Here is a 10572-nt window from a genome sequence, read left to right as displayed (position 1 = left end):
CTGTTTGGTTTTTTACTATTGAGTTCCATGTATTCTTTCCAAACTTTTTTTTTGGTTGCGCCGTGCGGCATGCGGAATTTCTTTCCCCGATCAGAGATCGAACCCATTCCCCCTGCAGTAGAAGCGTGGAGTCTTAACCACTGGACTGCCAGGGAAGCCCTTCCATAAACATTTTCTGAGCACGAATTGTGTACGACACATGGGTAATGGCATTTGGGAGGAGAAATGCAAAGATGAATATGGTAAGATCCCTGCCTTTTTTTTTTTGCGGTACGCGGGCCTCTCACTGCCGTGGCCTCTCCCGCTGCGGAGCAGAGGCTCCGGACGCGCAGGCTCAGCGGCCATGGCTCACGGGCCCAGCTGCTCTGCGGCATGTGGGATCCTCCCGGACCGGGGCACGAACCCGTGTACCCTGCATCGGCAGGCGGGCTCTCAACCACTGTGCCACCAGGGAAGCCCCAAGATCCTTGCCTTTTCATTGCTTTCAGCAGAGATGCGAACAGTGAGTTCCCCTAGCACAGACCTGGCACTCTGAGAGTTCAGCAGAGGGAGGGAGACTGCACTTCTGGTGGAGCAATTTTGGGGCCTTGTGGAAGGAGTAAGCCTGGGACCCCATGTTGGAAGTGGGAAAATAGTAGGAATGGCCTGTGGCCAAAGCTTAAAGAGCCCTAGGGAGACGGTAAATCCAGGAGAATGTTGGGAATGGAGGCGGGGGAAAACAGGTGTGGGGCGGATGCATGAATGAGATGATACACAATTAAGAATTGACGAGAGAAAGCTGGCAGAGTAACAACAGCAACGATGTGAATGGGAAGTTTCATCTGAGGATTTTAAGGGCCCAGAACCTCAGTAGATACCTGCCAGGAACTGTCTCCTAGATGCAGCAACAGAGCAGTTGTACCAGTTTGTGGTGTGGCCTCTATTACTCAGGTGCGTGAGTGTGGCTGAGAAAAGTCGGCCTGAAGACCTTGGAGCCCAGAGGTGTCCTGTTTCCTATTAGGTGACATCTACGTTAGCACCTGGACCACTCTGCAGAGCCTGGGACAACTGGTGGCCTGCCCCCTGCCCTTGGGGTCCTCACTCGGATTGTCTGAGCCCATGGCTGGCTCTGTAGGCTGCCCGCGGGCTGTCGGCTCCCCACCAGGGCCTTAGCCTCGTGGCTTCTGGTCCTGCCTCAGGTCATTTCCAACTGAGGTGAACTCTTGGGAAAAGTCGTTGTGGCTCCCATTACTTTCCACCCCAGGCCAGTCAGAGAGCTGGCTCCCAACTGGGTAAACTCTTTCCTCAGTTTGGGAAGGAAAACAAGTGTGAAAAGCAATAGCTCATGTGCCCTGAAGGCCTACTGGTTGCCGAACACTCAGAGGAAACCAAGATTCAAGCCTGATTCGCGGAGAGCACTGGTCCAGCCAGGATCAAACACACAGAGGTGTGAACAGCAGCCCTATTCCCAGGGTTGCTGAGAAGCGGCTACCCCTCAGGACTGAGGGGTGTCCACGGTGCGCTGGGAACAGTCTCTGGCAGCGGAGCGCTTTTCTAGGAGCATCTCAGGAGACTTGCGGGGAAATGGTGCTGTATTTCCCGTGGGCGTGCTTGACATTATGAGTGGGGTGCAGCCTGGGAGCTGGAGAAGCCGCAGAAAGCCAGAGCCAGCAGCAGTGCTGGTCATTTAGAAAGTACACGTGGCAACAGTTTTTGCAATGCTCCTAGGGAAATCACTCCATCTGAATGTCCGGCCTTCGATCCCCTGAGGATGTGTGTCCTGGTCACCTCTGCATCCTAAGTGTCCAGCATGTGGCATCAGCTTGTAGCGTTCGCCCTGTGATTTGAAACGCTGAGAGAGTGTTCGCCCTGTCTTGTCACAGGCAAGGTAAGGAGACCATCTGCTATGGCTACTTATGGATGGAATGTTGCCTTCTCAATAGTGGCCCCAAAGGCCAGGCCATTCAAGTGTTTTTTTCACTTGTTGGTTTGTTTGTTTTGTTTTTAATCATAGTGTTTTTTTTCACTTGTTGGTTTGTTTGTTTTGTTTTTAATCATAGTAAAATACACGTACAATTTACCATTTTGACCGTTGGAAGTTTACACTTCAATAGGGTTAAGTATATTCACATTGCTGTGCAATCAATCTCTAGAACTTTTCCGTCTTGCAAAACTGAAACTCTGTACCCATTAAACAATAATTCCCCATTTCCCGTCCCCACTCCTGGCCCCTCAACCAGCCCCTGACAACCGCCATTCTACTTTCCTGTTGCTGTGAATTTGACTACCCTAGGTACCTCATTTGAGTGGAATCATACAGTATTTGTCCTTTTGTGACTGGTTGATTTCACTTAGCACCACGATCTCAAGGTTCATCCCTGTTGTAGTATGTCTCGGGATTTCTTTTCTTTCCAAGGCTGAATACTATTTCATTGTATGTCTGTACCACATTTTGTTTATCCATTCATCTGTCAGTGGACGTGTGGGTGTCCTCCACCTTTTGGCTATCGTGAATAAGTGATGCTACGAACATGGGTTACAAATACCTCTTTAGGACCCTGCTTTTAATTGTTTTGGATATAGAGCCAGAAGTAGAATTGCTGGATTACATGAAAATTCTATTTTTAATTTTCTGAGGGACCACCGTATGTCTTCCATAGTGGCCGCACCATTTTACATTCCTACCAACAGCACACAAGGGTTCCGTCTTTTGAAACAGCTGCTCTTCTAAGACTGAAGTGTGTTCTTTAAATAGCTGTCTGTTGAAATTGGACACAGAAACTTTTTCTTCTCCTTTCCTTTTTCATCTTCCTGCCTCCCAAATTGTAACTGGTTCGACTGCAGATGATCTGATTTTAGGGGTCTGATGCAATGAGAAAATACTAGAAACCCTAAGGCTGATTAAGGAATCTATCTCAGCCTATGAGCCTCCACTGCCAGAGGAGCCAAGTAGACTGGCCTGGGGGATCCGCAGTTGTGTGCATTTTTCTCTAGTCCGTCGTAACTTCACTGTTCCCTCTTTAGGTGACACTTAACTGATCTTTGAAGTTACTCGATTTTTTTCTTCCATCCATAAAATACTACTTCTTCTCTTCTAAGACAAATCATTTCAAATGGACATTTATTCATTGAGAACAGGCCAGAAGTACCCAAATTGCACACACTTTTTATTCTGTGGCTCACTGAGCTAAAACCTAGAGGTGCGAATGAAACTCATTCCCCAAAGATCTGTCCCAGAGAGGGGAATTGGGCCAGTCTGTCCTCTCCAGAATGTGCCGTGTTGCATCTGGAGCAGGTGAGGAGGGATGGTTCCTGGGCTTTCAGCTGGCTGCGGGAAGGTCTTCAGGGACAGAGTCCAGGTGGTGGTGGAGCAGGAAGTCGGAGCAGCTGGAGGAACTGTGGTTAGGGAATCTCCCCCAGGGCCGCAGGTTTTGCTCCATCTAGTTCTTTCCGTGACAGCCGGATTCATTTCTTCACTCCCTGGCCAGGTTCCGAGTTTCCCTGATCGCAGCGCTGGAGGGCCTCCCTCTGCTTCAGGAATGTTGAGGGCAGCGGGTTGGGCTCCAGAGGCTGTCATGAGAAAAGCATCTTTAGGTCCCCTCCCGGGGATGTTGCAAAGATCCTTTAGCATCCATCCTGCTGTAAAGCCCAGAAAATCTGACAATGCCATTGCCGAAGTCACAGCAAAGCAAGTAGAAAATGAAAGCCAGCGTCTGGACGATAGAAGCTTCTAGTTATTCTTTTTTTTCTTTTTCTTCTTCTTCTTCTTTTCCTCAAAGGATAAGCTTTCCATTGTCACTTCAAGCCAGAAGAAATGGTGTATTAGGAGTCCGATTCAACTTCTCTGTGTCTGTGTCAATGCTTGTCTTTTTCAAAATGTGGCTAACTTTTGTTTTTCTCTCTTGACTTTCCAAGACTGGTGAGATACTCAGAGGGGTTGGAAGGGCCAGCATCTGTGGAGCAGCATCTGTAGGTGCTTTGCATACCGGTGAGGTTGATTGGAATAAAGTCAACAAGGGCATGTGAATAGAAAATTCCTTTGTCCTTATAGTGCCTTTAGAAGCAGAGCAGAAAAAAAATTCCTTTAGTGCACAGAAGACTTGGGAAAGTTCCTTTTTATTTCACAGATGAGACGGCCACCAGGTAATATGTGAAAAGCACAAAGGTCATTCAGGTCAACATTAATTGAGCATCTAACTGTATGCTTGACTCTATTTGAGGTGCAAGGACTAGGATGGTTGAGAAGAATAAACAGGACTCTTGTCCTCAGATGTACAAATAATTGCAAAACAATTTGTGGTATAATAAAAAGATAATATGTATATTTGTCCTTTGCCCCCAGTTCCTGGCATAGAGTTCCCAAAACCCTTGGAATTTCAAGAGTGAAGGAAGTGTCTTTTGTTGTTCATAACAAGCCCCTTTCAACCGAACCTGAGTTTATGCTAATGAGGTGACAGAGGTTGGCAGTTAGATAGTTTCCAGGAGGGGCCTGGCCTTGCTTAGAGGATTGGAATTTTCAACTACCATCTGTCACCTCCCACTTCCAACCTCTAGGGTAGGAAGAGGGGATGGAGATTGGGTTCATTCATCAGTGGCCCATGATTTAGTCAATCTTGCCTATATAATAAAACCATCATAAAAAAAATTTTTTTTTCCTTTGCCCACGCCTCGCATCCTGAGGGATCTTATAGTTCCCTGACCAGGATAGAACCCGTGCCCCATGCAGTGGAAGCATAGAGTCCTAACCACTGGACTGCCAAGGAATTCTTCAAACCACCATAAAAATTCTTGAACTATGAGATTTGGAGAGTCTTCAGGTGGGTGCATACATTGAGGCGCTGGGAGGGTAATGTGTCTGGAGAGGGCGCAGAAGCCCTATGCCACCTTCCCCGTCCCCTCCTTGATCTGTGTATCTCTTCATTTGGCTGTTGATTCGTACCCTTTATAATGAACCGTAATCTTAAGTACAGGGTTTACCCACGTTCTGAGCTGTTCTAGAGGATTAGCAAACCTGAGGCGGCATTGTGGGAACCCCCCAATTTGGAGTCAGCTGGACAGATGTGTGGGTAGTCTGGGGCCCCCACTTGCAGCTGGCATCTGAAGTGGGTGCAGTCCTGTGAGACTGAGCCCTTAACCTGTGGGGTCTGTGCTAATGCTGAATGGTGTCAGCACTGACATTGAACTGTAGGACACCCGGTTGGGGTCAGAGAGTGAGAACTGTTGTTGGAAAAACCAAACGGTATTATAAACAAGGTCTCTGTTCTCACCACCGCCACCATCACTATCGTTACTGTTAGGCTGGACCCTATGAAATTGCCTTTTGCTGTATGTAGGTCAAAGCTAATTGAGTCACAGCGAGTTCACATAATTCAACCTAATGCCTTTTCTTCAGCATTTATAATTGACAGTAGGCACAGTACCAAGTGCTTTAGGTGTGTCCTCTTGAATATTCTTTACAGTACTCTTGAGATAGGTACTGCCATTATTCCCAGTTTATACATGAGGAGACTGAGACTTCCAGAAGTTAAGAAAAAGGCTGAGGATAAATGGCTAGGGAGGGGCAGAGCTGGGTTTGAGCTGAGGCCGTGCGTCAGTAGACTCTGCGTTCCTCTCCTAGGACTGCCTTAACAGAGTATCACAAACTGGACGCTTTTTAAATTTAATCTTAGGAGCCAGAGTAAATTTGAATATAGTTCACGTTAAAAGAATAAACCTATGATGGGTACATTTCTTTGTGTACGAAATGAAAAAATATACAATGCGGTGAAGCTAATACATATACAAAGTGATTTTTTGTGCATTTTTGATCACGAGGTTTATATTCTATATTAAATCATAAGATAAAAGAAGCTATATAGAGTTTTTTGGGGGTTTTTTTTGTGGTACGCGGGCCTCTCACTGCTGTGGCCTCTCCCGTTGCGGAGCACAGGCTCCGGACGCGCAGGCTCAGCGGCCATGGCTCACGGGCCCAGCCGATCCGCGGCATGTGGGGTCCTCCCGGACCGGGGCACGAACCCGTGTCCCCTGCATCGGCAGGCGGACTCTCAACCACTGCGCCACCAGGGAAGCCCTATATATAGTTTTTTGATAAATGTATTCTCTCACAGTTCCAGAGGCTAAAAATCAGAAATCAAGGTGTCAACAGGGTTGATTCCTTTTTGGAGGCTCTGAGGGAGAATCTGCTCCTGGCCTCTTCCTAGCTGCTGTCCTTGCTGGCAATCCTTGACACTCCCTGGCTTATAGCTGCATCCCTCCCCTCTTTGCCTCTGTCATCACATGGTTTACTCCCTGCCTGTTTCCATCTTTCTTTTAAGGACTCCAGTGATTGGGCTTAGGGTCCCCCACCCCCCATGCAATATGACCTTATCATGACTACATCTGTGAAGTCCCTATTTCCAAATACCGTCACATTTACAGGATCTGGGGGTTAGGACTTCAGGACATTATCTTTTCGGGAGGGGAGGGACACATTTTGACCCAAAATGTTGGGGTCAGATGGGAAATCTATGGCTTCAGGATGCTGTGTGCCTGTGTTGGGGCCAGGATCCCAACATGCCCATTGGCCTCCTGGACCTCGCACGCCCTACGCACAGAGCCAGGCTAGCTGGGGTGACAGCAGAGGGCTGGGAGGGAGGGGCCAGGCTCCTCCTCTGCGGGGGAGGGGAGACCTCCCAAGTGCAGTCCAGGTGGACCACCCAGGACGTGTGGGCAAGGCAAGGGGGCATTTTTCATGGCTGCTATGACCACACATCTCTCCCTGCAGCATGGTTTAAATCACCTGGACAGGAAAACCTCAAACTTAGAGTCTGGGCTGAAGATGCTTTGTTTTTCTTGCTAATCAATTCTCTTGCTTTTGGCTAGTGGTTAGAAAGGTTTCAACACTTGACAGCTGAAAAGCTTGTTAGAAGCTCCTGGAAGACATCTTGGAAATACTCTACAGAAACGGAGCAAGTTAAATGAGAAATAATTACCTAGCGAGTAGGATTCACGACTGCACATTCTCAATGCTTGCCCAAAGAGAGCGCAGGGAAAATGTGTTAAGTGCTATCGTATTGTAGGAACTGTGAGGCCCAGGAAGGGTCATAATAAACAGTACCTAGGACTGTGGTCCCACACGGCTCTGCCTTGCCATTTCCTGGGAGAGCTGGGGAGTGCTTGGATGTCCATCTTGACCTGGGGATCTGCCTGGAGCAGTTCTTGGTTGAGAGTTTAGTGCTTGCGGGAACCAGATAGGAGCCTGTCTCGTTGAGCAGACTGATAGAAGCTGGTTCTGTCCCATCTTTCTGGCACGTCAAAAGGAGTTCATCTGAGCTAACATGTATCCATCTGGTGACACTTGAAAAGCATTTGGTTTTCCCCAGGGTTCTCATGAAGCATGGCCTCCAACATTTAAGCAAGTCATGCTTTTGAGGCCAAGCAAAAAACACTGTCAAATGTTGAAGTCTCCAGGCTTCACTTAGGAAGAAATTCTACTTTGGTTATTTTAACAATGGCTTCAGTTACTAGGAACCCGGGTGCCCGGGTAGATAGACCCCTTGGGCTATCTGCTGACACTACCCTTCACCTTTTGGGCCTCTGCCCCAGGGCTGGCCACACAGACTCTTTTTCTTGGGCCAGACTGAGGTCTCTTACATGTGACTCAGACTGGAGATTAGGCCCAGCCAGAGGAGGTAATTGTTTCTAGTCTGGTTTTTCCTCGGGAGGAGGAAGTTCCCCTCCGAACTTCGCTGAGACGTCACCCGTTATGAATTTCCCTTCAGCTGCTCCCTCCTGTTCCCCAGGTTTTGAGCACTGGACCTTCGCATTCTGCACGTCCCCGCTCCCAGTTTCCTTGAGTCCAGAATCCTAGCACCCACCTCTCTCCTGAGGGCCAGGTCTAATGATCCCACGTCTGCCGGGGATTGATCATCACCTCGAATGCAACATTTCTTACAGTCACTGTTCGTTCTGCGGCTCCCTTAGAAACGACCTGGCTCTCTCTGCCTGACTTACTTCACTTAGTATGATAATCTCTAGGTCCTATATTCACTATCTTGTAATAAACTATAATGGAAAAGAACACGAAAAAGAATAGATATAGGTATGTATAACGGAATCACCGTGCTGTACGCCTGAAACTAACACAACACTGTAAATCAACTATACTTCAATTAAAACACTTTAAGTTAAAAAAAAACAAAACCCTTAACGACCTGGCCCGTGACGAGTGAGGCTTCAGTCGCTCAAGCTTAAGTTAGATCTCATGGGCAATCAGCTGTTCGGCCTTGCAGGGTTCTTCTCCCTCCTAAATTCTCACTGTCTTCTTTTCCTGTCTCACCACCAGGCTGGCTCACAGGGCTGTCAATGCTCGGCAGCAAGAGCTTCCCTCCTGACCGCTCTCTGGCTCGCGGCGACTCAAAATTCTTACGGCAGCTTGATTGGTGCTCTTAACTTCGCAACTCTGTGCTCCTGTCGCTTTCCTGCTAAGAAACCTCCCAGGGCGCCCCTCTTCTCCATCACGTGAAGCACGCATTCCTCCTCCTGGAATGAAGGCTCTTTTCAAAACGGGCCTTTTGTCGGGGAGGCATGGCATTCCCTTCGCGTGTTCTGTTGCAGGCACGATGACTATCATCGTCCTTTTTCAACCTCTGGGCCTTCCCTCTTTTTCTTCCCGCCACACTGCACCGCATGTGGGATCTTAGTTCCCCGACCAGGGATCGAACCTGTGCCCCCTGCAGTGGAAGCATGGAGTTTTAACCACTGGACCACCAGGGAAGTCCCTGGGCCTTTCCTGATAATCCATTCTTTGCAATGCCCAAGCTCTCATCCTCATCTCCATCTGTTTCATCACCAACCTTCAAGGCTTATCTCAGTTGCCTCCCCACCTTGCTGAAACCTCATCACACTTCTGAGGCCTCACCTGTGGTATATGCACAGAAAGGTACTTGTATTTGAACTTGTGACTTGCACGCTACTTGAGTCCCTGGGCCCAGTAGATGCCTGGTGTATCAAACTGAGTGTGGGCAAAGGCTGACTCCACTCTCCCTGGCCCCATGTCCCAGCCACTTCTGGCCCATCACAGCCTTGCTTTGTCTCCTCCTTTTTAAAATTTTTTATTTATTTATTTTTTGGCTGCATTGGGTCTTTGTTGCTGCGTGCGGGCTTTCTCTAGTTTAGGTGAGCAGGGGCTACTCTTTGTTGCGGTGCACGGGCTTCTCATTGCGGTGGCTTCTCTTGTTGCGGAGCACGGGCTCTAGGCTCGTGGTCTTCAGTAGCTGCGGTGCATGGGCTCAGTAGTTGTGGCGCACGGGCTCAGTTGCTCTGCGGCGTGTGGGATCCTCCCGGAGCAGGGCTCGAACCCTTGTCCCCTGCATTGGCAGGCGGATTCTTAACCACTGCGTCACCAGGGGAGTCCTCTCCTCTTTTTAATCAGACACAGGCAATAAATTTGACACAGGAGGAACTGCCCTCCTCCCTCAACCCTCACTAATTTTATGTTCTGTTGGAGGCAAAAGCAAATTTCCAAGATTCAAGTCAATACCAATTTCGAATTATTTCTGCCAGTTGGAAGAGAAAACTTTGAAAAATACATGTGACTTTTCTTTTTTCAACTTGGGAAAAAATTTGAAAGCTATAGCCTTTCAAGGAAACAGGATACTTTAAAGAAAAAAACAAAAAAACACCAGCCTGGCTTTATGTAGTTCAATCCTGTCAAGCTAATCTAATCTTTTGTGACAAAGCAACAGACCTGGTAGATCAAGGGGGAAAACAATAGTTGGAATTTATCTTTGCTGCCTTCAAAACTTTTGATTCCTGGGCCCCAAGATGAGAGAGAGCCAGTTCTAGCTGGGGAACAGAAGTGGCCTCTTTAGGGGGTCAGCCCTGAGCCCAGTGGTCCTGAGCATCGCCTAAAAGGGCCAACTGACAGAAAAAGGGAACATATTCAAAGTCAGCATTAATCTCAAGGTGGGGTCGGGGGTGTCGATAAATAATCGGCAAGAAAAGGAACACTGGTAATTACTTAAATGATCAACACAAGTGTGCAGTCTTGACTAGAAGAGAGTTCGCATTTGGGGAAAACTACATCATCAATATAGCTTTAGGCTACGAACAGGAGACTGGTATGAAGCTACATAACACGTAGGAATCCTGCAGTCCTAAATTTGCATTAACTGGGTCCCCTTCCAAACTCCACGGCTAAAGATGGGAAAGAGAATTTGGACAACATTCAAGGGAGAGCCACAGAGGTAATTCAACTAAGGCTGGGACACGGGAATTGAAGACTTCTACCAAAAAGTTAAATGAATTTGGTTTATTGAATTTAGAGATGGACAACCTTATAAGGGCAGCAACAAACAAGAATAGAAATAGGTTTAAGTTATAACACATGAGAATAAAATTAAATGTAAAGAAGACTTTCCTTAGTCTTAAGATTGTTAGGTGGGTTGTTAAAGTAGAACGGATCTCTGTAGGATGGTTGGAGGGTGCTAGGGGTTTACTGATGGGCAGACCCAGAGAACCCCTGAAAATAAGTCTCCACCCCACATTGTTATGAGGTTACTTCAAAGTACAGTTGGCCTTGAACAACACAGGTTTGAAATGCACAGGTCCACA

This window comes from Phocoena phocoena, chromosome 17 (genome assembly GCF_963924675.1).
Source record: "Phocoena phocoena chromosome 17, mPhoPho1.1, whole genome shotgun sequence".
Lineage (NCBI taxonomy): Eukaryota > Metazoa > Chordata > Mammalia > Artiodactyla > Phocoenidae > Phocoena > Phocoena phocoena.
This window is presented reverse-complemented; position numbering follows the sequence as displayed.